Here is a 15,706-nt window from a genome sequence, read left to right as displayed (position 1 = left end):
GCACCTGAATTCTGCCCTGATTACCTGGTTCCAAGAGGCCTCTGAGGGAAATCAATGCCTGGAGTATAAAACAAAGCAAAGTGACCCTTTTATATTTGCTGGGGCTTTGGCCCCAAATTCCAGCATACCACTGAAACGAGTGAGGCTGGCTCACAGCAATTTTCCTATGCTAGATAGGCCTGAGGCCCCCAAAGCCCACATTCTAGGCCCGGCTCTATCTTCACTGATGTGACAAGGCCCTACGTAGGGATACTAGAGAGAAAGAATGACCATTTGTCTTGATGCCTGGGAGCCACTGCCCCTAGAACATGACTTCTGCAAAGGGAGGGCGAGCAAATAGGCACTAAACAGAGGATGGAGACAACCTGTAAGAACCACTTACCTCTTTACTCCTCTCAAAGTGCCTCCTACTGTGATTGCGGTTTAACCTAGTGTCCTGGAATATTCCCAATCCAGATCAGCACTCTTTTTGAGGGGTGGAGGTAGGGATGGGGGAGAAAAGTAACCCTGAGCTTCCTTTTCCCTAAAGACCAGCATTACCAAAACAAGTAAGTGGCAGAGCTTGGGTTTAAACTGACATCTGTCTCTTAACCACTATTACAGAAGGAGGGGTATATATATCAAAATTAATTGTGGATATTTTTCAAAATACATATGGCCCTTTGGGCAGTTAGAAAGCCTAAACAAAATGACTGTACAAAGTATTAAAAGTGGGGGGAAAGAAGGTCAAAGATGGGCAGAGAAACATTTAAATAGCATGAAATAAAAACGAAAAAAACACAAAGATCTAGCTCTGTGTACTGATAAGGAGAAATGTTACTTTGAGGATACAAAACCAAGGTCTCGAACACTGTACCCATTGTACTATGTTATGTATAAGAAAAGGGGAGATAATAACTGCACATATGCATGCTTACTTTTGTACAAAGGACCATTGAAAGGACAAATGAGAAACGAATAAAAGATACCCACGGGAGGCAAGAGGAAATGAAGAGGGTGGGGTCAGAAGTGGAAATAAGACTTCTAAATGTATATCTTCTTACAGTTTTGATTTTTCAACTTCGTAAATATATTACCTGTTTTTTAAATAAAACTTGGGGGATACAGAAGCAGAAAGAAGGTGGTAGAGTAAAAAAGACAAAGTAAGAATAGAAGAAATTATGGGAATACTTTTCCAAAGACTCATTGGTGATTTTTTTTTTAATTTGGGGTGGAATTCAGGGAAAGCAAAAAAGTTAATGCCCAGAGATGACTGGAAAGACATGACCATAGATGGCTGGATACCATAGGCCTGAGGTCCAGATATCAAGACATTTCCTGAGTGACTGAGGGAACTGAGAAAGAACTTCAACTTGATGAAGGGATAGGAACCGACTATCAAGCCAGTGATACATCTTTTATTGCAGTTCATGTGCATTACTCCTTTTTACCTCATAGCAATGCTATCAGTGTCAGTATCAGTTACACTTCAGAAGAGCACCTCTAAATCTTCTTGTCAAGATCTATTGTTTTCTTTTCAATCACACTTGTTCCCTGTAGCATTTTTCAATGATAATCACTCCTTTGTTCTTTAAAATTTCTCCCACCTTGGTTCCTGTGATAATGAATGCAGTTATCGACCATCCATGAATTCATGAGCACAGCTTGGGCCAGACACTGTGCTAGAACCCATTTTTCCTACTTCTTTGAGACTTAGTCTCTTTAGCCAGCTCCTCATTGCTTTCTTTCGCTGCCTTTCCTTTTCCCTCTTCCACTGCAGCTGTCATTGTGGTACAAGGTTCGGTCTTGAGTCCTCTGCTTTTATCCCTATGTTTTTTTCTTTAGGTACATGAACCTTTCTCACAGCTTCAACTGGCACCATTAAGCACAACTGTTCATCTAACTGCTGTTCCTCAATCTTCAACTCTACCAAAAATGTTCACTTGAACAGTTAAATAATTTTTCTCCTGCTTTCCCACCATGTACTAGACTGAACTCATCACGTTCCTCCTTCCCAGATGGCCTCCCTGTCCTGGCATCCTCATTTCCATTGATGATATGCAATTATCTCAGTTATACCTTTGAGGCTTTGGGGTCATCTCAAACTGTTTTTTTTTTCTTCCGCCTCCATTAGGCAGCACTTAACTAACCCTATTGTTGAAATGTTTCTCTTCTCCACCCTCTCCTTTTTAAGCCCATCTTTGTCAACTTAATCTGTGCCATTGTCCTCATTACTACATCAGCCCCCGCTTGGGGGCCCTGCATAAGATCTCTGATTGCTTCCTTCCATGCATCCCAGACACCGCAGGGCAAAAGAGCTTAGTAATTCAAAGCTTATAACCTTTGGGGGGTGGTTTGGTTATGATTTGTATCGTATATCTTGTGACACTTTTTGGGGACTGGTCAATCATTTCATCCTCTCCCAAGCTACATTGTCAGCTTTTTGAGTAATCCAAATGCTGAGCACTTCTGTTTTGAAGTCTGGGACCACTTTCTTAAAAGACAAAAACAACATAAAAAACTGAGGAGCAACTACATGTCAAGTATTTTCACAAAATTAACCTTTGTATATCCCACAGTGGCTATCACAGGATGCTGAGAAAAGTCAACAAATATTTGTTTGAAGAACTCAATTCTCTGCTTTAGCAATCATTTAACGTTGTCACTATCAAATAGGGCATGATCAATGAAAATGTCTTTGCTTATGTTCCTCTCCATGTTTGGAATCTCTTGATCACTCTCCCCTTTGCCCACTCCCTTACCCTAAAGCTTTCATTTCTCCCCTTCCTTCAAGACTGGCCCAAGTTTTATATCCTCCAGTAAACTACTGACCTCTGATCATTTGGACTAGTCATGTCAGGGTTGCAAAGAGCAAGTGTCGATTTGAGAACCATCAGACCTGGATTTGATTTACATTCTGCTACATACGACTTGTGTAGATCTTCACAGGCTGTTATGTCTTTCATTTTCTCATCTGTAAAATGAGAAGTATGCCTGCTTTGCAGTTATTTTAAGTATTCAGTGAAATACAGTAATTAAAAGTACTAACCTCAGTGTTAGTTATTCTCCTTAATCATACAAACCTTGAAGTATTTACATTTTTCCAAAATGACACAAAACTCTCAGTGGACAGATACCAAGACTTGTGTACCTGCCTCCTCCTGGTCCCCAGCAGCCAAATACTGCCTGAGGCCAATAAATACTTGTTGGATGACTACATATATGAACATGATTGAGGGGGCCCTAGTACTCTAACGTCACTCAATAACTTTTATTGAAGTCCTGTGAGTACTGAACCTATGACCTGAACACTGTAGGATTGGGCTAGGTGGATGGAAGGAACTGTTAGTAGTGTACCAGAAAGAAGAAAGAAGGGGAGAAGGAGAAGAGGGAGTCGGAGGGGGAGGAGGAAAGGAGAAGGAGGTTAAAAAGGAGAAAGGAGGAAGAGGAGAAAGAAGAGAAGGAGGGGTGCGGGAGGAAGGGGAATAACAACATGCTGGGTCTCATGCAGCACAAAGTCTAGAGGTAGGCAGCTAGGCAGCCCAGCAACTCCGCAGTGTCCTTAAGGGGCTAGGCTCTTTCCATCTTCCTGATCTGTCATCCTAAACATGTAGCTTTCTCTTTACACTGGTAAGATGGCTCTCATACCTCTAAGTGCCGTGACTGCATTCTAGGTAGACAGAATGGCAAAGGGCCAGCTAAGTCCCTTTCCATCAGGAAAACAATAACTTTCCCAGCAGCCTCACTCAGGAGACTTCTACTGACACCTTATTTGGCAGAGTTGGATCACATGGCCATCTTACCTTCTAGTATAGGGAGGTGAGCTAGGCACATTGTCTCCCTGAAAAATTGAGGTTCTGACAGTAAATATGAAAAGAATGGATATTGGGTAAGGAACTATCAGTATTTGCCACATGAAGCTTACAAACTCTTTCATTTGGAATATACCATAAACAGATGGGAGGAGTAAAGTTTAAGAACATATGGAACCCAAAAGTTTCTTCAGAGCAATAAAGAATGGGATAAGATCATTTAGGTAAGGTCTCCCAGAGACGTAAAAAAAATCCCAAGAAATTTCTGAAGAACGTCAGGAACAAAATTATTGCTGACTTGATTAAAACAAACTGGTTCTTGTATCCCATCAGATGTGCAGGATTTATGAACAAACTTGGATACAGCCTAGAAAACCTGGAATAGTTTTCATCGGCTTCTGTCTCATAAGTCGTGGTGCTTCTATCTTCAGAGAGCTGAATACAGAGACTTCTGAGAACTCAGATGACAGTATCCAAGAGGAAACACTCTCCTAAGCCACACATGGTGCAGTTTACTTCTAATATGGAAAATGATGGTTAGTCTCTAAAGTTGAGCGTTCTCTGGAATCAGACACTTTCTTAATCCCTTTTGACATTTCAAATTTAGAAAAATTCAATCTAGAGAGAATACAAAGTTCAGGTAAATTTAATATTTTTCTTAAGTGCATATAGATTCTGGATTTATATATAAAAGACAGTGACTGTATCATTCAAGATTTCACCAGATAAACAGATTAGGAGGTGTGTGTGTGTGTGTGTGTGTAAAGAATTTGTCTATATTATGTATATATTATATATATTACACAGAGAGAGAGAGAGAGAGAGAGAGAGAGAGAGAGAAAGAGAGATCATTTTGTTGCAATGAATTGGCTTAGATGATTGTGGGGGCTGGCTAGGCAAGTCCAAAATCTGAACTCTGTAGAGCAGAGCATCAGAAAAGGCAGGCTGGAATTCTTAGACACAGCTGATGCTGCCATCCACAAGTGGAATTTCTTCTTCAGGGAAGCCTCAGTTCTGCTCTTAAGGCTTTCAACTGATTCAACCAGGCCCACCCAGATTATCTAGAAAAATCTTCTTTACTTAAAGTCAACTGATTATAGATTTATATCACAGCTACAAAACATCTCTACTTAGATTAGTGTTTCACTGAATAACTGGGGACTATAGCCTAGCCATGTTGACATATAAAATGGACCATTACGGTGATGGTTGGTGTTTTTTTATTTTTCATTTCCATCAGTGAACACTGTTCTTTGTGAAAATAAATCAAAAGCCCATCCAGGCTTCCAGGAAGAGAGAGTGTCAATATTATCAATCTGTTACATCAGCATTAAAACATATTTGGTCTGTGAAGGTCATTAACCATCTGGTAAAAGGAAGCTTCATTGCTTATAACTCATCCATTGAGTGTATGCTATTGCCTGATTCCACTAAACTGTTTTCAGTTTATTGTAAGAAAATTAGTTCTCCAATTCAATTTAAGTTGACACTTAAAAAGCAAGTATTTCAAGAAACAGGTGTGTATTTCTCCATCTGTAAATCATTTCCTCATGCCACAAATGTTTAATGAGTACTTGGCTAGGTTAGTTGGCTGTTTCCGCTCTCCCTTGGGATAAAAATCGTGCATGCTTTAAATACTGAAATCTACACAAGAGTAGAAAGCATTTTGTTTTGAATTGTACCTATTGTCCACTAATGATATGGGGAAAGACAGTTTCCGTCTGAGCTTTAGTTTGCTAACCTGTCAAATGGGGATAATTATTACTATCTTGAGGGTTTGGGGTAGGATTAGATGAGAAAATATAAGTCAAGCACTTGGAACACAGGAGATGCTCCATACACACTGATATTCTGCCTCCTGCCATGATTACAGTTTTCACAGGTAAGGTCTTGTGAATTAAAAGTTCTCTGCAGAATTTGCGGGGCCCCCCAAAAGTGGCCTGTCTTGGCTCATGCTGCAGACTTTCCTAAAATCTCTCAGGGGTTCACAAATCTCAAACAAGCAGCATCTGGCCTCCGTGTGCCCCTTACCTCTTGCTAAGCAGCCCTAAGCCAGGCACTAGCAGCAGCCAATCTCGGTTCGCAGTTTCGCCTCTCCTAGGTACCTCCAAGCCCAGCGCAAGTAGCAGCCATCTGCAGATCACTTTGTAGCTTATACCAAGTGGCCCTGGGCAAAGCACAGGCATTGGCTGAACTTGGACTGCAACAGAGCCCCTCCCAAGAAGCCCCAGAACCAACACACTCGGTGGCCAGCTTTGGAACACACCAGAGCACCACCCAGCCATCTCCACAAACAAAATACCCAAAGGACATACTGGGCAGGCACCAGAGCCCTCCTAAAGTGAATCCTGCTCCATAGGGTCAGCCCCTGCACAACAGTTCCTCACTGTAGTCATGGTCAGTCCTTACAACCAACCAGCTCAAGGCTCAATCCCTGCCACTGAAATGAAAACAGCAACCAAGGCTCAACTACAACAGGGGGGTACACACAAGGGATACACCTGGAGTGCCAGCTTCCGGTAACCAGGGAGACTGTGCCATTGGGCCCCACAGCACACCTACTACATAAGGCTGCTCTGCTAAGACTGGAAAATGCAGCAGCCCTACTTAATACATAGAAACAAACACAGGGAGGCAGCCAAAAAGGGGAGACAAACATGTCCCAAATGAAAGAACAAAACAAAGCTCCAGAAAAAGAACTAAACACAATGGAGACAAGCAATCTACCAGATGCAGAGTTCCAAATACTGGTTATAAGGACGCTCAATGATCTCAGAAAGAACTTCAACAAAGATACAGGAAACATAAAAATGGAGATAGAAAACATAAAAAAGAACCAGTCAGAAATGAAGAATGCAATAACTGAAATAAGAATACACTAGAGCACTAGAGGGAATCAACAGATCCATGAAGCAGAGAATCGAATCAGTGATTTAGAAGATAAGGTAGCAGAAAACACCCAACCAGAACAGCAAAAAGAGAAAAGAATCCAAAAAATGAGGAGAATTTAAGGGGCTTCTGGGACAACATCAAGCATAACAACATTCGCATCATAGTGGTACGAGAAGGAGAAGAGAGAGAGCCAGGAATTGAAAACCTATTTGAAGAAATAATGACAGAAAACTTCCCTAACCTGGGGAAGAAAATACACATACAAGCCCAGGAAGCACAGAGTCCCAAACAAGATGAACCCAAAGAAGCCAACACCAAGACATATCATAATTAAGATGCCAAAGGTTAAAGACAAAGAGAATCTTAAAAGTAGCAAGAGAAAAGCAGTGAGCTCCCCTAAGACTGTCAGCTGAATCCTCAATAGAAACTTTACAGGCCAGAAGAGACTGGCACAAAATATTCAAAGTGATAAAAACCAAGGACCTACAACCACAATTACTCTACCCAGCAAAGCTATCATTTAGAATTGAAGGACAGATAAAGAGCTCCCCAGACAAGACAGAGCTAAAGGAGTTCATCACCACCAAACCAGCATTATAAGAAATGTTAGAGGGACTTCTTTAAGAAGGAGAAGAAAAAAAATGAAAAATATAAATAATAAAATGGCAATAACTACATATCTATCAACAATTACTTTCAATGTAAATGGATTGAATGTTCCAATCAAAAGACATGGTGGCTGAATGGGTAAGAAAACAACACCCTTACATAAGCTTCCTACGAGAGACTCACTTTGTATCGAAAGACACACACGGATTGAAAGTAAAGGCATTGGAAAGAGGTATTTAATGAAAACGGAAATGAAAAAAAAAAAGCTGGGTTAGCAATGCTTATCTTAGACACAATAGACTTTAAAACAAAGTCTATAACAAGAGACAAATAAGGACCCAGTCATCCCACTTCTGGGTATTTATCTGAAGAAACCCAAAGCACTACTTCAAAGGGACATGTGCATCCATATGTTCATTCTAGCATTATTTACAACAGCCAAGAAATAGAGGCAACCTGGGTGTCTGTCAATGGATGAATGGATAAAGAAGAGGTGGTACATATACAGAGGGTGCCAAAAAATGCATACACATTTTAAGAAAGGAAAAACTGTATTAATAAATACCGATAACAAAAGAATAATACAAGTCACATTTGACTTCTGCAATTACAAGAGGTGCCCAAAGTGGTTACCATCAGCATCCAGACACTTCTGATTATGGTGAGCTACTAATGTTGACCAAAGTGTTAACAAGTGTTAACATCTCTTAAAATGTGTCTACATTTTTTGGCACCCCCAGTATACAATAGAATATTACTCAGCCATACAAAATAATGAAATCTTGCCATCTGCACCAACATGGATGGATCTAGTGGGTATTAGGCTGCGTGGAGTTAAGTTAGACAGAGAAAGACAAATGCCACATAACTTCACTGATACGTGGAATCTAAAGAACAAAACAAACAACACAAACAAACACAGGTACAGAGAACATTTTGAGGGTTGTCAGACAGGAGGGATGGGTGAAAAAGGGTAAGGAATTAAGAAGTACAAATTGGTAGTTACAAAATAGTCATGAGGATGTAAAGTACAGCATAGGGAATACAGTCAATAATATTGTAATATGTATGTATGATGTAATATGGGTACTAGATTTGTCAGGGTGATCACTTTGTAAGTGATATAAATATCTAATCGCTATGATTTATATGTACTTGAAAAGTATGTCAACTGTAATTGAAAAATAAAACATTATTTAAAAGGAAACAAATGAAGACCTTATAAGATAAAGAAAACTACAGAACATTATCCCTCGTGAACATAGATGCAAAATTTTATAAAGAAAATTTTTGTAAATCAAATCCAACAATAAGTAAAAATAATACATCACGACTAAGTGGATTTTATCCCACGAATGCACAATTTGTTTAACATTTGAAAATCATATGAAAAAAAATTTCTCTGCCAATTTTTTAGATTGTCTCTTTTTGAGAGCACCGTTTTGGATATCAATATGTAGCAAAGCATCAAGTGAGGTTACCAGTACGCATGAACTTATCACATTGGCTATATTCTCTCACTTTAGTTTCCTTTGTATTTATTTATGTGCATATGAAGACCATTTTTCCACGTTATCACTTCAACCATGAGTGCAGATAAAATTGCCACGTTTACAATTGCTTTTTTGTTTGAAAAATCAGCAATTTTCCAAATTGTATCTGAAAATGTTCCTGTGAGTCATAGTGGTGAAATTCTGAACAAATGTTAGGTATCACCAGATTTCACAAGTTTGAAATAATTTTTGACTGAGGAAAAAGGGTGCATATTTTAAATTCTTTTCAGTATCAGACTCTCTCATGTGGCGTGGCAGATTCACAGGTTGTTTTGTGTTGTTATTCATTGTTAATTACACAAATAACACCATTTTATTTCCCCTGAAAAAACTGGAAGTAAATCTAAAATCCTCTTTGATCCCTACTCCCCACTGGTAACTACCATTATCAACTTGGTCTGTATTCTTTCAGACTGTCTGTGGATTTACATATATATGACAGAGCAAAGGCAGATAAACTTATGTGGAAAGTAGCTGTTTTACTTATCTAAGGAAAATGGGGCCCACTGTCTTTTTATCATGTGAAATTTCATGTGATGGGTAAGAGAGAGATTGGAGAGGAAAGAGAAAAAAGGGAGGTCTTGCCAAGAGTGATAATTTATTTCTCTATATTTCTTTGGCCTTTTCACTTTTGGTCCCCTGAGCCCATTGCTCCCAAGTTACACCACTGTAGTGTCTGCACAATAGCAAAAGCAGTTTAAAGATCTTGCATCCAGTTTCATCAACGGATGGCTCAACAAAGACAGATATACAGTCCCCTATGCCTGTTGAAAGTATCTCTTCACGAAGTCTAAGCATCATCAGTTCCGTTTTACAAATAAACAAAAGAAAAAAGAAAGAAAAAGAATAATTTTGGATTTAAAGTGCAAACTTAAGTCATGACTCCTGATGTCAAATTCTTGGTTTTCCAACTGAAACAAAAATCTCTTCGTTAATCATGTCATTGATTTATTTTAAAATATGAGGTAACTTTCCAGACAAAACGGCATAAACTCATTTCTCCTTGTTCCTCCCTTCTAAGTTAAACTAAAATCCATGGAAATAATACAAAAGTTCATCATAAAGAGTGGGGGAAAGAGGAATGTGGGCTGGCTGGAACCCTCAGGACTTGAGGAAACATGGCAATGAACTCCCTGGTTTTTCAGTATCCCAGACTGAGTGATGGAGGCGCTTGCAACTTAGAGTCTCCCATCAGAGCAGACAACAAACAAACAAAAAAAACAACAAAACCAAAGAAAAACCTGCTGTTTCAGGCCAAAGGACGCGGAAAGGAGAGAAACCAGTCCAGCAGGAGAGAAATCTTTTTTTTTTTTTTGAGAGGCAACAAGCATTTATTTTATTTTTTTATTTTTCATTTTTACTTTTATTTTTTTAAGGCCAAAAATTCTTGAGAGAAATCTTTTGACAGCACGGATCCTACCCCTGCCAGGGACGTCAGCAGAGACTGAGTAGGAACTATAGGCTTAGGTCCCTCATTCAGTAGCCTCAGGAAGCTGGGGGACGCTTTCCTCTCTCTCCTGGAGCGCCAGCCAAAGCTGAGTGGGAGTCCCGGTGGCAATATGCAGCCTGAGGAAGCGTTCCCCCCACCCCCCACCACGCAGAGCTGCAAAGCGAGCTGGAGCCCAACCGCACCAAGCAGCCAGGAGAGGCATAATCTCTGCCTCCCGCTGGGCAGAATCAGCGGATACCCAGCAGGAAATCTACACTGCCATGCCCCACCCAGCAGCAGCAGGTAGCCAGGGTTAGCAATTTCAGCCTGGGCAGGCCTGGCATCTCCCAACCCCCACCTGGTGACACCAGATGGCCACGGGAGGCACAGGTTCTCCTGACCCCCATCAAGTAGCAGGTGGCTGGGGAGGCACTTTCCTCTCCCACCAGCGGTCGCAGCTGAGAGTTCTTTGGGGGAGTTTGGACATCTGCTACTCCCCTGACATCAGCAGAGGATCCAAGGGGATGCCCCCCCTACCCAGTGTTGCCATGTCAGTGAGACAGAGTAAGGAGCCTAGACTTTCACCCTGGTCTGCAGTGGCAGCTGGTGCCCCTCACCCTCCCAATTAGAAAGCAAAGGAAGGATCTCAGAAAGGAGGGAGCTGGAAAAAGGGATTCTTTAAATCCTGGTAGGAAGCCCTGGCAAGACACCTGACTGACCCAAAGGTAAAACTGACTAAATCAACATGCCTTGGGGGTGTGAGAACTAAACAACAGTGTGGAATAATACGGTCGTTTTCAAGGTGACTTCAATTAGCACACAAACCAGAGCAGGATAGCATCTCCAAGCGTTCTGAAAACTAAATTGTCATTACAACCACAGCCCACAAAAGTAGGCCAGGACCTGTACAGTAAACCTAAGTACGATAACTGTCTGCTGAAATAGAAAATTTCAGTAGGATCCAGAGTCTCCTAATATCCAAAATGTCCAGGAGACAATGGAAAAGTTCTCATCATACCCAGAACTAGTAAAACCACAACTTGAATGGAAGAGACAATTAACAGACATACCACTGCAATAAGTCAGATGTTGGAATTATCTTAAAAGGACTTTAGATCAGTCATCATAAAAAATGCTTCAATGAGAAATTACAAATTCTCTTGAAACAAATGAAGAAAATATGTAATTTCAGCAAAGAAATAAAAGTTACAAAAAAGAACCAAATAGAAATTATAGTATTGAAAAACACAATAATCAAAGTTAAACACTCATGGGATGGGTTCAAAAGTGGCATGAAGATGACAGAGGGTAGAATCAGTGAACTTGAGGACAGAACAATAAAATTTCTCCAATCTGAACACAAGAGAGAAAATAGATGAGGGAAAAATACCTGTTGGACAATAACAAAAGTTCTAATATTCATATAATTGAATTCCCTAAAGGAGAGGAGACAGTGAGACTGAAAATGATTTCAAAGAAATAATGGCTGAAAATGTCCCAAATTTGGCAAAAACCATAAACCTACAGATTCAAGAAGCTCAGTGAAACCTGAACAAGAAAACCCAAAAATATCCACCTAAGACACATCATAAATAACTTCTGAAAACTAAAGATAAAGAAAAATCTTAAAAGCAGGTAGAAAGAAAAAAATACATTACCTGTAGAAGAACACTGATTCAGATGATAGTGGATTTCTCATCTGAAATCATAAAGGCTGGAAGGAAGTGGGACATTTTTCAAATGATGAAAGAAAAGGATTGCCAACTCTGAATTCCACGTTCAGCAAAAACGTCCTTCAGGAATGAAGGAGAAATAAAGATGTTCTCAGATGATAGACAACTTACAAAATTTTCACTAGCAGGCTTACCATTCATGAATGGCTAAATGAAGCTCTCCAAATAGGACTGAAATGATAACAGAAGGAAGCTTGGAGCTTCAGAAAGGAAGGAAAACAATGAAATATGTAAAAATAGGGATAAAGATAATAGACTATCCTTTTCTTCATGAGTTTTGTTCAATCATGATGGATTGTTGAAGCAAAAATTTTAACACCATCTGATGTTGGGTTCAATGTATGTAGAAAAAATAGATAAGAAAATTACATTTTAAAACAGTCTAAATACATGAATTAGAGAGTCACAAGATAGCTTTTTAAAATAACCCAATTGTATGCTATCTACTAGAAACTCACTTTAAATATAACAACATAGATAGGTAGAAAGTAAAAGGATGGGAAAAGATATACTGCTCAAACATTAATTTATAAAAGCAAGAGTGGTTATAGTAATATAAGATAAAGTAGACTTCAGAGCAAACAAAATTAATAGGGACAAAGGGGGATATTACATATTGATAAAAGGGTCAATCCACCATGAAGACATAGCAATCCAAAATGTGTATACACCAAACAACAGAGCTTCAAAATACATGAAGCAAAATCTGATAGGACTGAAAGGAGAAACAAACAAATCCACAATTATAGTTGGAAACTTCAATACCCCCTCTCAGCAATAGAACCACTAAACATAAAATCAGCAAGATTATACAGCTCAACAACACCATAAAGCAACAGGATCTAATTTATAGGACACTGCACCCAACAACAGCATAACTCACATTCTTTTTAAATACCCATGGAACATTCAGCAAGATAGCTCATATTCTGGGTCGTAAGACAAACTTCAACAAATGTAAAAGAATTGAAATCATACAGAGTATATTCTCCAACTATAATGGAATCAAACTAGAAATTAATAGCAAAGTCAACAGGAAAATCTCCAAACACTTGGAAACTAAACAACACATTTCTCATTAATCCATAGGTCAAAAAGGAAATCTCAAGGGAAATTTTTAAAAATATGATGAACTGAATGAAAATGAAAATACAACATATCAACATTTGTGGAATGTAGCTAAAGCAGTGCTGACATGGGAATTTAGCACACTAAATGCTTACATTAGAAAAGAGGGAAGGTCTCAAATCAATCATGTAAGCTCCCACCTCAAGAGTCTACAAAAAGAGGAGCAAAATAAAATTAACTCAGAACAAGCAGAAGGAAGGAAATGATAAAGAGCAGAAACCAATGAAATTGAAAATAGAAAAATAATATAGAAAATCAATTAAACAAAAAGCTGTTTCTCTGAAAAGATCAATAAAATTGATAAACCTATATAGCACGATTGACTAAGATAACAAGAGAGAAGGCATAAATCACTAATATCACAAATGAGACAGGGATCTTACTACACAGATCCCGTGGCCATTGAAAGAAAAATAAAGTTCTCAATCCAGTACCCACATTCTTTAGAAGAAAGGTATTATATGAATGTCTGTCCATAGCAAATATATAGTCAATCCATGAACAAAATATTCTCTAAAATCTGTCACTATTTGCAAAAGAAACTTGCAAGTTATTAAATTTCTTTGATATTAGGGACAACCCCCACCCCCCCAAAAAAAGTACCATATGATCCAGTAATCCCACTTCTGGGTATATATTCAAAGAAAACAAAACTTATCTCAGAGCTATCTGTACCCCCATGTTCATTGCAGCATTATTCACAATAGGCTAGGTATGGAAGCAACCTAAGTGTCTGTCAATGGATCAAGTAAATGTGTACTTTTGATCAAGTGTAGTGGAATATCATTCAGCCTTAAAAAATGAAATCCTGTCATTTGTGACAACATGGATGAACCTGGAGGACATTATGCTAAGTGAACTAAGCTCGACAGAGAAAGACACATACTGCAATGTATCACTTATATGTGGAATCTAAAAAAAATAAATAAAGTTGAACTCATAGAAACAGAGAGAATAGTGGTTGCCAGGGGCTGGGAGGTGGGAGAAATAGAGAGGTTGGTAAAAGGGTACCAACTTTTAGCTATAAGAGGATCTAGTGTATAACATGATGAGTATAGTTGATAATAATGTACTATATAATTGAAATTTTCTAAGAGGGTAGGGCTTAAATGTGCTCACCATAAAAGGGAGCAGGGGTAAATATGTGAGGTGATGAATGTGTTTAATAAAAAGGAATACTATGAAAATGCCTATGTACATAAATTTGACAACTTAGATAAAATGGACCAATTCCTTCAAAACCACAAACTACCAAAACTCAACCAATATGGAATTTATCATCTGAATAGTTCAATAACTATTAAAAAATTAGATTTGTAATTTAAAAGGTCTTGAAAAAAGAAAGCTCCAGGTCCACATGTTTTCACTGGAGAATTCTACCAAACATTTAAAGAATTAACACGAATTTTACACAATGTCTTCTAGAATACCAAAGAGGAGGGAGCACTTCTGTGTCAGGGGTCCCCAAGACCACTCCCAAGCTCAATGATTTACTAGGAACTCAGCATATCGTCAGCCTCAAGGCTATGATTTATTAAAGCAAGAGAATACAGAGCAAAATCAGCAAAGGGAAAAGGCACATGGGGTGAAGTCCAGAGAAAACCAGGCACAAGCTTCCAAGAGGCCTCTCCCAGTGGAGTCACACAGGATGTACTTAAGTCCTCTAGTAGAGTTGTGACAACACATGTGGAATGTCTTCTATCAGGGAAGCTCATTAGAAACTCTGTTCCCAGGGCATTTATTGGGGGTTGGTCATGTAGGCACCCTCTGCCTAGCACTTACCAAAATTCCAGATTCTCAGAAGGAAAGCAGATGTTCAACACAAACCATATTGTTTGTACAAACAGTTTAGGCACAGTGAGCCACTCTTATCAGTCCTGGGAATGGTGGGAACTCACCCCAAATCCAAGTTTCCAGATGCCATCCAAGGACCAACCTTGCAAGCAAGCCTTTCAAAGAACAGCAGTCAGGCCTGCTGTTAACTCTTTTTCTGCATAGCTTGAAAATCAGGAGACTTGAATTCTAGCTCCAGCATAAATCACATTTGTACAAACAGTTTAGGCATAGTGAGCCCCTCTTATCAGTCCTGGGAATGGTGGAAACCCTCTTGAAATCCAAGTTCCCAGATGCCCACCATGGGCCTGCCCTGTTAACTGTTTTCTGCACAACCTCACAACTCATTTTATGGAGCCAGTATTATACCACAACCAGACCAAAGTAGTATAAAAAAAACCCAGCCTCAAAACTTCTCTCATTAACTTTGACACAAACATCTACAGCAAAATATTAGTGAAGTGATATAGAATCCAGAAAGGTATAAAAAGAATTCTACCATGGCCAAGTGGGGCTTATTCCAAACTATGCAAGGTTAGTTAAAAACCAATATTCTACCATATGGTAATCTACCATATCCACAAGCTAAAAAAGAAAAAATTATGTGATCATATCAATTGATGTAGAAAATGCATTTGACAAAATTCAGCATTCATTCATCATAAAAACTCTCAGAAGCTAGCAATAGAAGGGTACATTCTCAACTTGTTAAAGAGCACCTCCAAAAAAAAACTACAG

This window comes from Hipposideros armiger, unplaced genomic scaffold (assembly GCF_001890085.2).
Source record: "Hipposideros armiger isolate ML-2016 unplaced genomic scaffold, ASM189008v1 scaffold_7, whole genome shotgun sequence".
Taxonomy (NCBI): domain Eukaryota; kingdom Metazoa; phylum Chordata; class Mammalia; order Chiroptera; family Hipposideridae; genus Hipposideros; species Hipposideros armiger.
This window is presented reverse-complemented; position numbering follows the sequence as displayed.